Raw genomic sequence first — 14,954 nt, 5'->3', positions numbered from 1 at the left:
TGGAAGGCAGATGCAGGGACTGTGAGAATAAAGACCTTGGGCCCACTGTAGGAGAGGATCTGATTCAAGACCATCTTAAGAACCTGAAGGTTCACAAGTCCATGGGACCTGACGAAATCCATCCATGGGTCCTGAAGGAGATGGCAAATGAAGTTGCTAAGCCACTGGCCATCATATTTGAGAAACCATGGCAGTCAGGTGAAGTTCCCGACGACTGGAAAAAGGGAAATATAACCCCCATTTTCAAGAAGGCAAAAGTGGATGACCCGGGGAATTACAGAGCAGTCAGTCTCACCTCTGTGCCTGGCAAAATCTTGGAGCAGATTCTCCTGGAAGGCATGCTAAGGCACATGAAAATCAACAAGGTGCTTGGTGACAGCCAGCATGGCTTCACTAAGGGGAAATCCTGCCTGACCAATCTGGTGGCCTTCATTGATGGGGCTACAGAACTGATGGACAGGGTAGAGCAGTTGATGTCATCTACCTGGACTTGTGTAAAGCGTTCGACACTGTCCCACACAACATCCTTGTCTCTACATTGGAGAGACATCAATTTGATGGATGGACCACTCGGTGGTAAAGAACTGGCTGGATGGCCGCACACAAAGAGTTGTGGTCAATGGCTCAATGTCCGGCTGGAGACCAGTAACGAGTGGTGTCCCTCAGGGATCAGTGTTGGGACCGGTCTTGTTCAACATCTTTGTCGCTGCCATGGACAGTGGGATTGAGTGCGCCCTCAGCAAGTTTGCCGATGACACCGAGCTGTGTGGTTCGGTTGATACCCTGGAGGGAAGGAATGCCACCCAGAGGGACCTCGACACACTTGTGAGGTGGGCTGATGCCAACCTCATGAGGTTTAACCATGCCAAGTGCAAGGTCCTACACCTGGGTCGGAGCAATCCCAGGCCCAGCTACAGGTTGGGCAGAGAAGAGATTCAGAGCAGCCCAAGGAGAAGGACTTGGGGGTGTTGGTGGATGAGAAAATGAACATGAGCCGGCTTCAGTGTGTGCTCACAGCCCAGAAAGCAACCGTATCCTGGGCTGCACCAAAAGGAGCGTGACCAGCAGGTCCAAGGAGGTGATCCTGCCCCTCTGCTCTGCTCTTGTGAGACCTCACCTGGAGCATTGTGTGCAGTTCTGGTGTCCTCAACATAAAAAGGACATGGAACTGTTGGAACAAGTCCAGAGGAGGCCACAAGGATGATCAGGGGCTGGAGCACCTCCTGTATGAAGACAGGCTGAGGAAGTTGGGGCTGTTCAGTCTGGAGAAGAGAAGGCTGCGTGGAGACCTCAGAGCAGCTTCCAGTATCTGAAGGGGGCCTATAGGGATGCTGGAGAGGGACTCTTCATTAGGAACTGTGGTGACAGGACAAGGGGTAATGGGTTAAAACTTAAACAGGGGAAGTTTAGATTGGATATAAGGAGGAAATTCTTTCCTGTGAGGGTGCTGAGGCATTGGAATGGGTTGCCCAGGGAGGTTGTGAATGCTCCATCCCTGTTGGTGTTCAAGGCCAGGTTGGACGAAGCCTTGGGTGAGATCGTTTAGTGTGAAGTGTTCCTGCCCATGGGAGGGACGGTTGGAACTGGATGATCTTAAGGTCCTTTCCAGCCCTAACTGTTCTATGATTCTATGGTTCTATGATTCTATGTCAATATCAGAAGATGTAAAGCATTGCCTGAGAGACAGCTGCTGTTAGTATCTTCACCAAAGAAGCTGGAGAGCTGGGTAAAGGAGGTCTAGATGCAGTACCCTAAGTTCTGGGGGGACTAGTTCTGAGTACAGCTGATGAGGCTTGTATTGTCATTTTACTGTTAAATGCTGTGTGGACTTCCAGTATAAATCTAAGTAATAACCTTTAGGTCCATTTAAGCAGAAAAATCTTGTTTTCATACACTTACAAAAACAACAGGAAGGAGTAAAGAGTGTTTACAGGCTCTTACTAACACAGTGTTGCAATTTAGGCTTCCTTTACAAAATAGTGCCCAGCATCTACTATCTCATGATAAATAGAAGCTGTACTGCATGACATTTCTGAACAACGGGTGAAATGGATGTTAGAAAAATCTCATTTATCTTCGGCTTTATTTCCTGATAGAGGTCCTTGTCACCACGGCTATTATGTGACTAGCCCTAGAAAGACCACCTCATTAGTTTTCTTTATCAAGATAGCAAGGTCTCCTTTAAAGGGACAGCACTTAGATTGTAGATTGAAATAGAAAACAGATTTAACAGTGTGAATGTGTTTCTAACTCTTTCACTGCTTAAATACGTAAGTTGCTTCCACAGCTGTCACCCAGCTGAAATTAACGCTCTGTGATGAGGAAGGTAGCCCTGGAACAGAAATGTAAAAATGGAATTTGATGAGCAGATTGCTTGTATTTGCCTCATGCATTTCTTTAATGCACGTGGCATTTCTTTAATATAAAAACACACACCAAGGGAGGAAAAGAAAAATGAAAGCAACTTTCTGTAAATTCTGTAAATCTATTTTCCCCTTTGTCTCTTCCACTCACAAATACATCTTCCTCTTGCCTGACAACCACTTTGAAGATTCGCCTCTATTGCCACCAAAGCAACCATGTGAGTGTCAACAAATCAGTAATGATTTAGAATATGTCAAAGGAAATTCAACATTTTTGTCTCTTCTGAAAACTCAATGACAGGTAGATAGAGTTGGACAACACCATCTCTATTGGCTCTCTCTAAGTTTTGATGGGTATTTTTCACAGGATGAAAGAGTTTGCTTCCTTTCTGCAGCAGGCAAGGCAGTGGAAGTATCCAACAGTGGCAAATAGTTGCATTACCCATGTCTGGCTTTCTGCATAATTAAAAATGTTTTGGACTTAATGATATAGAAGATCAATGATTACAAAATAATATTGCTTTTTTCTTCATTCTGAATTATAATAGTAATTAACTCTCAGAATACACTGCTAGCTTTAAATAGGGAATTAAAAGCACCCTTTCATTTGATAACTCACTGGAGAAGAGCTGCAGAGGTAAAAGGACATTGAATGGATCTGATAACACTATGAGCTTACTGTATAAATCACAGTGACTTATTTCACTGCATTTTAAAGTAAGATAAAATATTAAAATGCAAAAAAAAAAAAAGGAAGAAAAATTGCATTAATACAACATTAAAGTCAGAAATTTTAGGCCACAAGATTGGGAAGTGAAAAAGATCTGTTAGTAATAATCTATAACAGGTATGTGTTTTCAATGAGTAACCTGAGTGATAAATGCTGTATCTGAATACATTGAAAATATCCTAAATATAAAGGGACAGCTACATTTGCTAGGAATAGATTAGGTACATAGAGTTTAAAATCCCTATTTCTGTTGTATTTACAGGTTTGATAGAATAGAAATGGCAGTGTGTTTTTTTCCTTGATGTTGTTGCATGCCATACTGCAAACCTTCTGGGAGTATATTCTCCTTGTGTCTTGCCCACTGAAGAAATGGAGCTGTCATGTTTCAGAAGCTCACTATGAAAGTACCATCAAGAAAGTACAGGAACAGCTTGTGCTTCAAAGAATTTGCAAGTTCAGTGTTAGAGTTACCAGATGCAGAAAGAGTTCAGAGAAAGAAGGTAAAATAGATCACCATGGTGGATGGAAAGTCGTTGACACTATGGGTCTGTCCTGCTTTGAATGAAACATCCCTTAGGCAAGGTTGCTGCAGACTCATTGATTAAACCACCAGTGCAGAGTTCCTTGTTGAGTTGCATATGTCTGAAGCGAACTTGTGCTCCTTTAATGCCAGTTTTGTTACTCCCCTGCCATCAGTGATTTTCTTTTTGGAATTTCCTCAGCACTTAAGAAATAAAGAAGACTGAGAGAAGAATGGAAAATGAAAGTTCCCTAGCATTTTCTTTCTCAGTTTGTTCCTACCTTTCTAATCACACATATGTTTTCTCTAGGAGCTCCTTTTATTTTAGGGTCCTTGAAAGTCACATTTCTATTCCACTGGAGCACAATCATCCCACTCTTGAATAAGTATTGTGCCAGAAAATACTGCATCACATCACTAATACACTTCACATTGGTTACTACATTGTGTAGGTCTGCATGCCATTACTAACAGACACATATGAGCTGAAGAAATTGAAGATGCACCTGAACATACAATCATTTTCTATTCCTAATAGAAATAGCCTGTCAGGGCTCTGAATACTAGTGCTCAGGCCAAAGCCACAACAGCAGAAAAAGGTGAGAGCTAGTGCAAACCTGTAGGTGCTTAGTCTAAATAGACAAAGCGAAGTGGGGAAAAATGCTGGGGAAATGGAGTACAGATGTGGAAACATAAAGGGAATAGCCTAATGAGCACAGAGTGCAGCTGGATGATGACAAAGCTGGGAGAAGACTCAGCTCCGCAGACCCCCAGGTCAGGGCATAATCTAGCAGGTTTGGTGGATGGCCATACTGGGAACCTATACAATTTGTTGGTCTTTCACAAGGTGGTTTAGAATGAAAAAAAAACAGAAAAGTAGAAAGAAATTCTAGGTTTAAAAGATTATAACAATCTTTGAGGCGGGGGAGAGGATGTATGTTGAATGTCATTGCCACCTGCTAATGCATATACTGATCGCACACACAGTCTGGACAACCAGCACACAGAGATGGACCAGTCAGTATAAATATCATAGACACTTGTGTTGCGTAACAAATCTTTATCTATTTACCTTTCAGAACATTAGATCGATTGCCTGTGAACTTTGGTCTTTTCACAGTCATAAATATTATTGCTTCCCATCATAGCAACTACAGAAATAGCAGGGATACTGCTGATGGAAGGACCATGACCTTACTTATTACACCACCTGTGTACTCTTGAGAACCCTATAACTGAAACATTACATGTTGAGTCACCTTTTTCTTATGATGTATTGTGACTTCTCAAGGCTAGTGTTTTCAATCATGGATTTTCAGAGCTGTATCAGTGTAACAGGTTTTAAATCTATTCTATTCTGAGAGAAGCTTGTCCTCCTCAAGAAACTCTCCATCTTTCACAGCTATTTTATTTCATTAAAATGGTTGTTCTAAACAATTCCTTTTTCTCCTATAGCACAGATTATTCTTGAATAATAATTCCTACAAGGTTTTCTATTAACCAGGAAAGATTCAAAAGTATAGTTGGGCCATTCAGGACTCCAGCATATCAACACTGCACACCCTGTTCCCCCCTCAAAGACTCCTACACCTTTCTTACATCACATATAGATATAAAAATAATCCTCCCACTTCTACTGTATCTTGCAAATGTTATCCCCTCTGTTCCACTTGTCTCCTGCAAAACCTTTCTTGTTGGTACTACCTTCAGCTCATCCCTGCTACTGTTCCCCAAAACAAGCATTCAAAACAGAAAAGTGTCTAAGATGTGCTCATCTGTCAGTGGACATACTACACTTGTAGAAGCAGCCTGCATTAGTTGTCTTCCCAGGAGATACCTCCTGATGGGAAGCAGTCAGACCATCTGCAGATCATCCTCCAGGGCATTCCCCCGATGAGTCATTATGAATAGTTCATTGGCCTAATAAAACCTATTAGTACTGTGAGGCAAAATGACTATGGAGAGCAAATATGTTTCTAGCTTGACTAATATGATCGCCTAAATATCTTTTGAGGTTTGGCCCTTGTTCTGTCAGATGTTTGAAGGATGCCAATAGCCAGAAGACATTTCTCCCAGTGAACTCCATGAATGTTGCTCATCTACCAGGGCTTGCTGCAGCCTCATGCACACAGCTGAGAGTTGAAGGAACACAGAATACGGCTCATCTGTCTGTGGCAGCTTTCCACTCCCGTGGGGGAAATCAGCTCTCTTTGCTAGCAGAAAGCTCAGTGAATAATGCATTTTAGCCTATAGTCCCTACAACACTAAGCAAAAAGTGGAAGGGACTTTGAAGACACTTGTTTCCCTAGCTGTGGGAAATGTACTGCCTCCAAACTGATACATAAAATAATCCCAATGATAACCAAGCAATGCTTTGGAGCTTTTGATCACCCTGGCTATTTAATTTTTTCCATCTCTTTATGCTAGTTAATCGCTAGTTTAAAACCCTACTGAAACACATATTCCTCCTGTAGGAATAGTGGGTGAGAATATGTTGCAGGAAGTTATATAGGAAGATACAGGTGAGAAAACACATCTGAAATATTCTCAGACCTTGGAAAGCTTCCTTGCCAGACAACTGATGATTACAAAAGAAAATCATCAATAACTGACTAACTGGAAGCACTGATGTTTCTAGACTGATTTTATTTATGCCCTGTCCACCCTTATATGCAATCTCCCCATTGCAAGTAATCGTACCTACAGTGTTGTGTGGTCAGCATTGCGGAAGGTTTCCAGAGACTTTCCAAAGACTTGTCAAGAGGACACTAGTTTACATAAAGTCCTATGGAAAAATTGAACCCAATTCCTGGCTCTACAATTGCCTGAGGGCTAAATAGGCACAAGTTCTACTTCCTCAAATATAGTTAGGTTCTCAGCATCTACCAATTACACAGTGAGTTATATGCCTAAATAAATTCAAGGATCCCAGTCTAGATCTCCTTATAACAGATGGGATACTGGTACTAGGATATGTGTAGGGGTAAGGAATTATTACTGACAACAGTTTTAGGTGAAAATATCTAATTCTGTTAATTCTTTGAAAAAATCTCTTATTTTTGAGAAAGAGCATGTCATTCTTCACCTAAATTTCCTGGCATAATTTCCAAATTCTTTATTCTTAATAGATGTTCCAGAACAATGCTTCCATATTTTAAATAACGAATGTCTTCTTAAAGAGAGCATAAAATCATGCTTGGTTATGGTTACTAGAGAAGTTAATGTAAGCTACTTAGATTACTATTATAAAAATGTTTTTCAAATGTTTTTACTAATGTAAGTCTATATTGAGAGCTTGATCACGAATGGCTTTTGTTCTTCCAAGTTCTTTTTGACCTGCATAATCCTTTGGTTTAGATTCTTGAGGGAAAATAAAAGGGCATTAAAGAAATCATGCTCTGTATACAAATAATTTTTCATTATTTGCATATGAAGGAGTAGTCTTTCTATTACTCACTGCTTTCTTCTTCCACTGAAACATTTTTTCACATCCACAAAATACATAGCCTCGAATCACAGAGGTCTAAAGTTTGACAGTGTGTTAAAATGCTTTCTCTGCAGTAATTAAAAATAGGCTGTACCAATTGCTACTTTTTCTGTCAACCAGAAGATTACGAAAGGTTTGCGGGGGGGGGCGGGGGGATGACACCCAACAACCCACCCTGCTTTTTTTTGCTAGCCTATGTGCAATTTCCTGACTGCTTTCTTCTTTACAAGAATAAGGAAATATCAAAAAACAACCAAAGAAATAAACAACCAAACAAAAAAAAACAGACTAAGAATAAGGTCAATGTCAGAAGGTATCAGAAAAATCTAACTTCTACTTCCGTTGTTGTCATTTCTACTGAAGTGATAACAAGAAATTTCAAATTTTGAGGAATACTCTGCTCTCAAAGTAGCAAAACCAGCCTGAGCAAAGGGAGGAGACATTTAATGTGTTCACAGTGCCATGAAAATGCATCCTGCCACAGCATGGCTTCTTCCCTCCTTTCATGTTTAACCCGCATAACACTGCTGGTGAATATCTGCTGTTATTGATGAAGTTAATGGTTCTGGTATTGTTAGTTAATCAGTAGAGATTCCCATTTTCAAATATCTTACTGTTCATGCTCATAGAGCCTTATCCTCAGGAGTATTATAATGGTTTGTAGTTATCAGCTGATGGTAATTATAGAAGAAAAATATTTCAGATGAAAGAGAGATTGAGATTGAGTGGATTGAGCAAGATCACTGAAGTGATTTTGGGATTGCTTTACCACTCCATTTCCCGTCTCATCCCCCATCATCTGCAGGGTGTGTTCTTCCTTTGATGACTTTAGCCACAAATAATACTGTATAACTTTTCCTTTGCTCTGGAAGTGTGGTAGTGTACTGCCACCCTCTGCTGGAATATACATGGACCAAGCACCCACCTCCCCATGTCTATTTAGAAAGGACAGTACGGATTGGAATGTGGAATGTTAATTTGAAATTTTTATTTTTAAAAAGGGGAGGGTTTGAATCTTTAAAATAATTTTTATTACAAGACTAATGTGCACTAAGTACATAAAATTCAGTTTCTACAACTCTTCCAAAGGGAGTAATGGTGAGGAGAATTCCTGTGGAGTTTTGTCAGGGAACTTCCGTGTTACTGATTGCAGAGTTGTGGACCTCTAGGGATTCCTTGGTTACTTCAAAATGTGCAAGCATTATGGAAGGGTTTAAACAAGCTTCTGGTTGTGAGTTTTGCAACACTTCTAGAGAACAACTAAAAGCAGAAACACAAGTTCAGCTACTGTCCACCCTTTCTATGAACCAAGGTCTACATGGTATTACTCAGGTGATAAGCCAGAATTTCTTGCTTTGTTGCAGTGGAATCAAAGTCCTTCGACTTACAAAAGCAAATAAAGGTCGTGGTGAGATGGGCAGATGTTTAAATTGTTTAAACAAGATCAAGAGATCAATAACTTTGCTTATGTGTTTGTTCTAAAGAGGTATAATAAGGCCCATTGCTTTAAGTCCAAGTGATGAAACTGGGCACCTTCATTTCTGCTTGTCCAGTTTGGTAGTTTAAATGCAGATAAATAGAGTTCAGTCCTCTTGGAGTACCAGACTTCTCCAAAATATTTAAGCCCAATACCAATGGGTTGATCCCCTCTGAAAGCTGAGGTTTATTTTTCCATCATTGCTAATGTGCAGGATGAGTTCAGTTTCTAAAAAAATATTTGAGCTATTAAGATCAAATTCTGACCATATGGGAGTTACAAGAAGGTCTCAGAGCAGAAATATTCCATCATGTTAATTGATTACTGCAATATGTTGCACATGAGGAGAAGGAAGGAAAAAGAATGTTATGAAGATGTTCCAGCAGGTCCCATCTTTTGAGTAATGCAGATCACTGAGGGTTTATTGCCCAAGAATTTACGGCTTTTATTCACATTTGGCTGTGATTTAAGGATCTGATCCAGATTATTGAAACAAATGGTAGACAAAACCTTGACTGTACTTGAGCTTGGTTCTTTACAAAACGAAGTTAACCAACTATTAAAGACAACCCTTGGCTTATGTAGGACAACCAGATCTTTACACTTCATCGTCTGTAGCTGTTGAACAGCTGGCATACATTATGATAGCGCCAAGATTATATTCTATGACCACCTAAGACTTTTTTCACTAATAGTATTTAATAACTTGTATTTATATTAGGTAAGCAAAAACAGAAGGCATTATTTGGGGTAATCACATACTCATAAAGTGTTGTTTGTGTTTATTTCTAATCCAGGCTGCATTCATTACTATTTCTGTTCAAAAACTCCTTCATTCTCTGTGCTTGAACCTGAGTTACATGAGATAAAAAAAAGACAAAATGGAAGCCACTATGGTGTCAGCAAAGGGAAAAACATAGCAATTAATGAGGGAAAGTGTAGCATAAGAGGAAAGTTTGGTTAACATTAAGGCTCAGTATGTCATCCTCTTCACTAACAATTTGGAATTTAAAATCAATTCAAATTAGTAACACGAAAAAGCTTTCAATAAAATCATGGTGGCTGGACTTGTGAGCCGTCTGTGCCATACACTGAGGCTTAACTGCACTACTGTGGTCAAAGTACTGAATTAGAGGGAGTCAGGAGAGGGACAAGGAAGGAGAAACAAGAGATATAGCCTCTAAAACCTCTATAAATCTAACCTCCCTCCTTCCTACTGCCATCATTAGATTCCTACTCTGCTGCTGAATAGTCTCAGGTAGGGCTTTAGCATTTGACAAATGAAGGCAATTTGAGGATTTTATACTTGTGGATACATTGTAGGACTTAGTGTGGGACTTAAAAGCATTTTTCTTGTAAATCAAATATTACCTTGGAAAATAACAATACTGGCAAATGAAACCAGTGAGGTGCCACTCAAGACTACAGTCCTGCTTTAATCATGTTGCTCTTTGAGAATTTAAAGCTTTTAATCATGCCAGGCTGCCACGTTTTGGGTTAAAATTCATGGGAATTTACAGGTATTATTTTGGCCACTGGAGAGCTCACAAATACAACAGGGACTCTATTGAAGCCATAGAAATTTTTTGTGTTATTATTTTGTGAATACTCCACAGTGACTGCAAAGTTCAAACCTAGCTGGGTTCCTATGTGACAAAGTTAGTGTAAAATGGGCTTAATGTGCAATTTCGTCTCTTTTGTTCTTCTGTACTCTGCCTGTCTGCTACTCATTAGCAGCTGATTCAGTGTAAAAACAGGATCTTTTGATTGCTTCATATCTTCATAGCAAAAACCTGTGTTAACTTTTGCATTAGTGCTTTAACCTTGAGTTAATAAATACATAAATGAGTCCTTACTCTTACGCTGTTTTCAGTATCCAGTCAAGACCAATGTGGTTTTAAGGTAGGACACAGGCCAACAATAAACTACTTAGAGTTTCATTCAATAAGGTAATTCTTTATCTTTTAGATGAATTCTTCAAATAGTTATCTATGAGATGCCAATCCAGAATATAACCGCAAAGCCATTAGAAGCTAGTCTTGGGGTTTCCTTCCTTGTAGGTTTAAAGAGAAATATAAGGGCTGGCAGCAAACATCAAGGGTAAATTCCATTTCTCTCCCCTACACTGCATGTATGCAGTTACATAGCATTGAAAAGGTTTAGAAACTAATAGGGGCAGATAATGAGTATAGCATACCGTTATAGACACATAACCAAACAAAATGGTACCGACCAGTTGCTAATGCAGATAAACTCTAGAATGACATGCTTTAGTTTCATGAGCATTGAAGTCTGCTTTTACGAAGCACACTGCATGAAAGTCTAAGCCTTTTGAATATTCCTTCAGCAGTAATACTCCTCCTGTTGACAAATCTTTTAAACACCTTATATGAGCATCACTTCATGCAAATCAGATTTTCAGAGGTGCCATGTGAGAACACATGCATTAGATCCAAATCCACCAGAATGCCAGGGATAAACGCATGTTGCCGAATCATGGGAAGATCAGAACAGTTTTTAAGAAGCAGTCTTTCTCGAATGTAGATTCATTGCTTCATAACACCATTTTCAGGCAGATTTATTTCTGAGCATGAATTTTTGAGTTCATCTTAGTTTATATTTCTGAACCCAAGACTGTCAGCTAGATATTTGAAAAGCCATCTTTCAGACATTTAAACTAACTTATTCATGGATATGCATGGCTTGTAAACCTGCTTCCATATACCAATCTTAATGAGATTTTGCTCCTCAGCCCTCTAGTTATGGGCAAAACAATCTGTTTTTGTGACTCCAGTGTGTATGCTTTGAATGTGAAATCGACTTGCATGTTTCTGTCTCTCATTTTTGTACCTGAGTGACAATTTATGTTATGCACAGTGAAATACGGTTTTAAATCAGTAATAAAAACACTTTAATTGTATGTAATTTTCTGAATTTCATCTGTTTTCAATTTTGTGTAAGCATAGAAAAATTACTGAAATATCAGTCTACACAATGGAGCTCTTGGAAAAAAAACCTTTATGATTGTTGACAGCAATTATGTCCAAAATATACCCCATTTAATATGAAAAGAAGAATGCATAAGCCATTTCCAGTGCAAGCACAATGCCAAACAGCACAATAGAATTAATATTTCTCTCAAGGTGTTGAAATTGTTGATTAACTAAATTCAATTAGTTAAGTAAAGAAAAAAGGAGTGCATCACCATAATTCTAGTCATTTAGCCCTTAATAGCTATGAATTATTAACATTATGAAGTTGCTTGTGTATAGCCTGGGAACTCATCTTCAAACTCCCTAGGTGCTTGCTACAAACATGCTTACATGTGCCTGAGCAACTGCACTCAGCTGACATACTTCTTGCCTGCTGACCCATGCAATCTGACCTTCTGTATGCTCCACTCTTATCACATTTGTTAAACAAAGCAAATAGCCTTAAATAACCATCAGGAGAGTTTAGCACATGTTAATTTGCATTTACAAGAGGTGACAAATGCACTGAAGAGTCAAATTCAGTGGAAGTTTATCAAAGAACCTTCATTTATAGTGAACAACAGTATGTGAGCACTAAACAAATTACTTACAGAGGTTCCTTCCATCCTAAAATCTTCTCTGAGATTCTATGAATTACATAATTTAGTGAATAAATTGCTCAAGGATTTGCAAACAGTGAACCCTGATAGCCAAGAAAAGTAACCAGCACATCCCAATTGGAGTAACCATCACTATGCTGATGTTGCAATGTATCATACATGAAGGAGCTTTCATTTGAAAGGAAAGGGATTTCAATCACTAGTGAATAAGGTGCTGATGCATATTGGAATGTCTGTAGCCCAGACTGGCTAACCAGCTATGTCCCTGAACTCCACGCAGCTTCCATGAGGGAATCTCTTAAAGCTTACCTGGAGCAAGAATAAATTGTTGAGGAAGGAGACGTGGGAGTAGGAACATTACAAAACTCACTGGTGAGGTAGAGGCTATAGGGAGGTAGGTTATAGCTCCAAGTTCTATAGATTTAAACTTAGGTTTAAATTGTCCTAATTTGTTACTGGACAATATATATTTTATAATAACACGATGCTTTTTCTTCATGGACTGGTAACCTCATCCAGTTTTGAGCAGAAGCCTGGCTCTTTCTGCCTGACCTACAAAGGTTGCTTCAAAACCAGGAATTTTCCCATTGCAGACAGACTGGGAAGCCCAAAAGAGACAAACTGGGAAGTTGAATGATTTAAAGGACTTAGTTCCATACCTGTAACACTTCCTTATCTCATGTTCATTCAGAATGGCAAACACACAGTCAAGATAAATGGAATTATGTGCTCACCTGATTTCTGATGTGAGTCTGTCAAAGTCCTTTGGACTGCACCAGAGGAATCAGTTCACAGTTGTGGTGTTTTTATTTAGCTCGGTTTAACCTCCATTATGTTGGTACTGAAGACCCCATTTGACAGCTTGATTCTGTGTAGGTAGGCAATGAAGAGGATGGATCTTGCTTTAGGTAACAGGACACAGAAGACAGAAAGGAAGTAAATGGGAAAGGCCAAAATTGGATGCACATGAGGTGAACAACCAGTAGGAGTGGGAAAAGGATTTATTTGGTTCATGGCTCACTCAAAGGCACCACACTAGAAGCAGCTTACCATCTCACCTTTTGGTAGCTTATGTGTTCATTCCTAAGTAGGCATTGGCTCAGGTTTAATCAAAACTTCTTTTCTAAGGTGGGATAATATTTTCTGCAGTGAGACACCAACCCAGTCACCATAGGAATAGTGATAGTACATACCATTCAGTACATCAATAATTTTCTTTCCATGCAGCTTGGATGGGCAATGCCTGCTGAGCATCTGGGTTATAGCTAAGGTCCTCAGTACCTACAAAAGAGTGACTGAAAGAGCCAAAATTCAGTCCAGTCATGTTATAATACTTCTTTGAGACTCATAGTATTGGTACCATGCTACACTTCTGCTTTCTAAATTTAGAGTAGCCACATTGAGCGAATATTAAGAAACTGCCTGATTTTTTTTATCTGGCTCATGGATAAGACTGATTTTAAGCATGCAAATAGACCTTTTGAAGTTGTAGCAAATTTGCATGTGACACTATACATATGCTTTAGCAATGTGCTTCATGGAACTGTTAATGATTTTTGTCCTGACCATTTTAATGCCAATTCTAGCAGCTTTCATGCATGAAATTCCTTTTACTGACACACTTATGTGGATAATCTGGCATTTAACTCCTATCTTTAGTGAGTCAGGTACATTTTGCTTTCATCTTTATTCTAAGCCAATACGGTGTTTGGTGATTACCTTTATCAATCTCCCTGCACTAGATTTGAGTATACTCACTGAATAAACTGCACTATAAACAACCTGTTTGGTATGTAGATAAGAACTGGATCCTTTTAATCCCAAATTGCTATTACATCAGGCCCCAAATGTGTAATTTAAGGATCAAAGCCTTAATTGCTATCACAAATGTAATTCAGCAACAAGGAAAACCTGACTGATTTTCAGATAAATGAAATCAGGCAAAATCCGTGCAACTCTATCACCATTTCTCTCATATTACTTAGTGTATTTAATTTCATTTTTATCTTTCTTTGTTAGGTGTACAAATAGAAAGAGCTCGAGGTGTTAATCAGCTGAACAGGTAAGGGTCAAGTTTACCCTAGAGCTTCAGAATTTCATATTGATTATTTTATTTTGCTACTCTTTACAATACGATCATAGTAAATTTGTAATACAAGATTCTAAATTAGTTATCAGATCTTGTTTCCAATTTCTGTAGTCTTATTTGCACTAATCCTGCACAGTCTTTTCTACATTTTCCTTTAGACAATTTTCATAGCTCCTTTCAGTTATTTCTTATGTTTAATATTTGCTGTTTTCCGTGTTTTAGCTAAAAAATGGGGGAAAAAATTAAACAAACAAACAACAACAACAAAAAAAAACCTACAGTTTGATATGAAATATAATGTTGGAAAGCACTAAAATATCCAAATCATCCAAAGTGTATTGCTCAGAGTTTTGAATGCAATTTCTGCATTCTCTCTTCTTCATTTAAATATACACGGATGCATGCAAGAAAATACACGCAACGTCGATATAGTCTGCCTGTGCTCATGTAAACTTCATCAATAGAATTTAACCAATAACTGAAATGGAATTGTGCAATAACTACCCAGAGTAGGAAGTGGTTAAATCATACTTTTTCTTTCTACAACGAACGTTTAATTATTGTTTACAAAGTATGAAAAGAGAGAAGAAAAATGACAGCTAATATAAATACTTATTTGACCATCATTTAGTAAATACATAAATCTTTTCTTCTTTCCTTAGATACTTAGCTCTTTTCAGCAGAATAAGGAGTAGG

At 38.8% G+C, this 14,954-nt stretch overlaps 1 protein-coding gene across 1 annotated transcript in view; it reads left to right on the top strand.

Moving 5' to 3' along the window:
• The window catches only part of CELF2 (CUGBP Elav-like family member 2), a 563,459-nt gene that overhangs the window by 86,338 nt on the left and 462,167 nt on the right, over positions 1-14,954 (top strand). Inside the window, exons 2-3 of the mRNA XM_062609318.1 lie at positions 14,189-14,231; positions 14,921-14,953. The gene's annotated coding sequence lies outside the window, so the exon portion shown is untranslated. The remainder of the gene's footprint in view (positions 1-14,188; positions 14,232-14,920; position 14,954) is intronic.

The sequence above is a fragment of the Pezoporus occidentalis genome, unplaced genomic scaffold, assembly GCF_034315485.1.
Source record: "Pezoporus occidentalis ecotype Australia unplaced genomic scaffold, CSIRO_AGI_Poc_V1 ctg136, whole genome shotgun sequence".
Lineage (NCBI taxonomy): Eukaryota > Metazoa > Chordata > Aves > Psittaciformes > Psittacidae > Pezoporus > Pezoporus occidentalis.
Note: the sequence above shows the minus strand (reverse complement) of the source record. Positions and strands in the feature narration are given on the sequence as shown.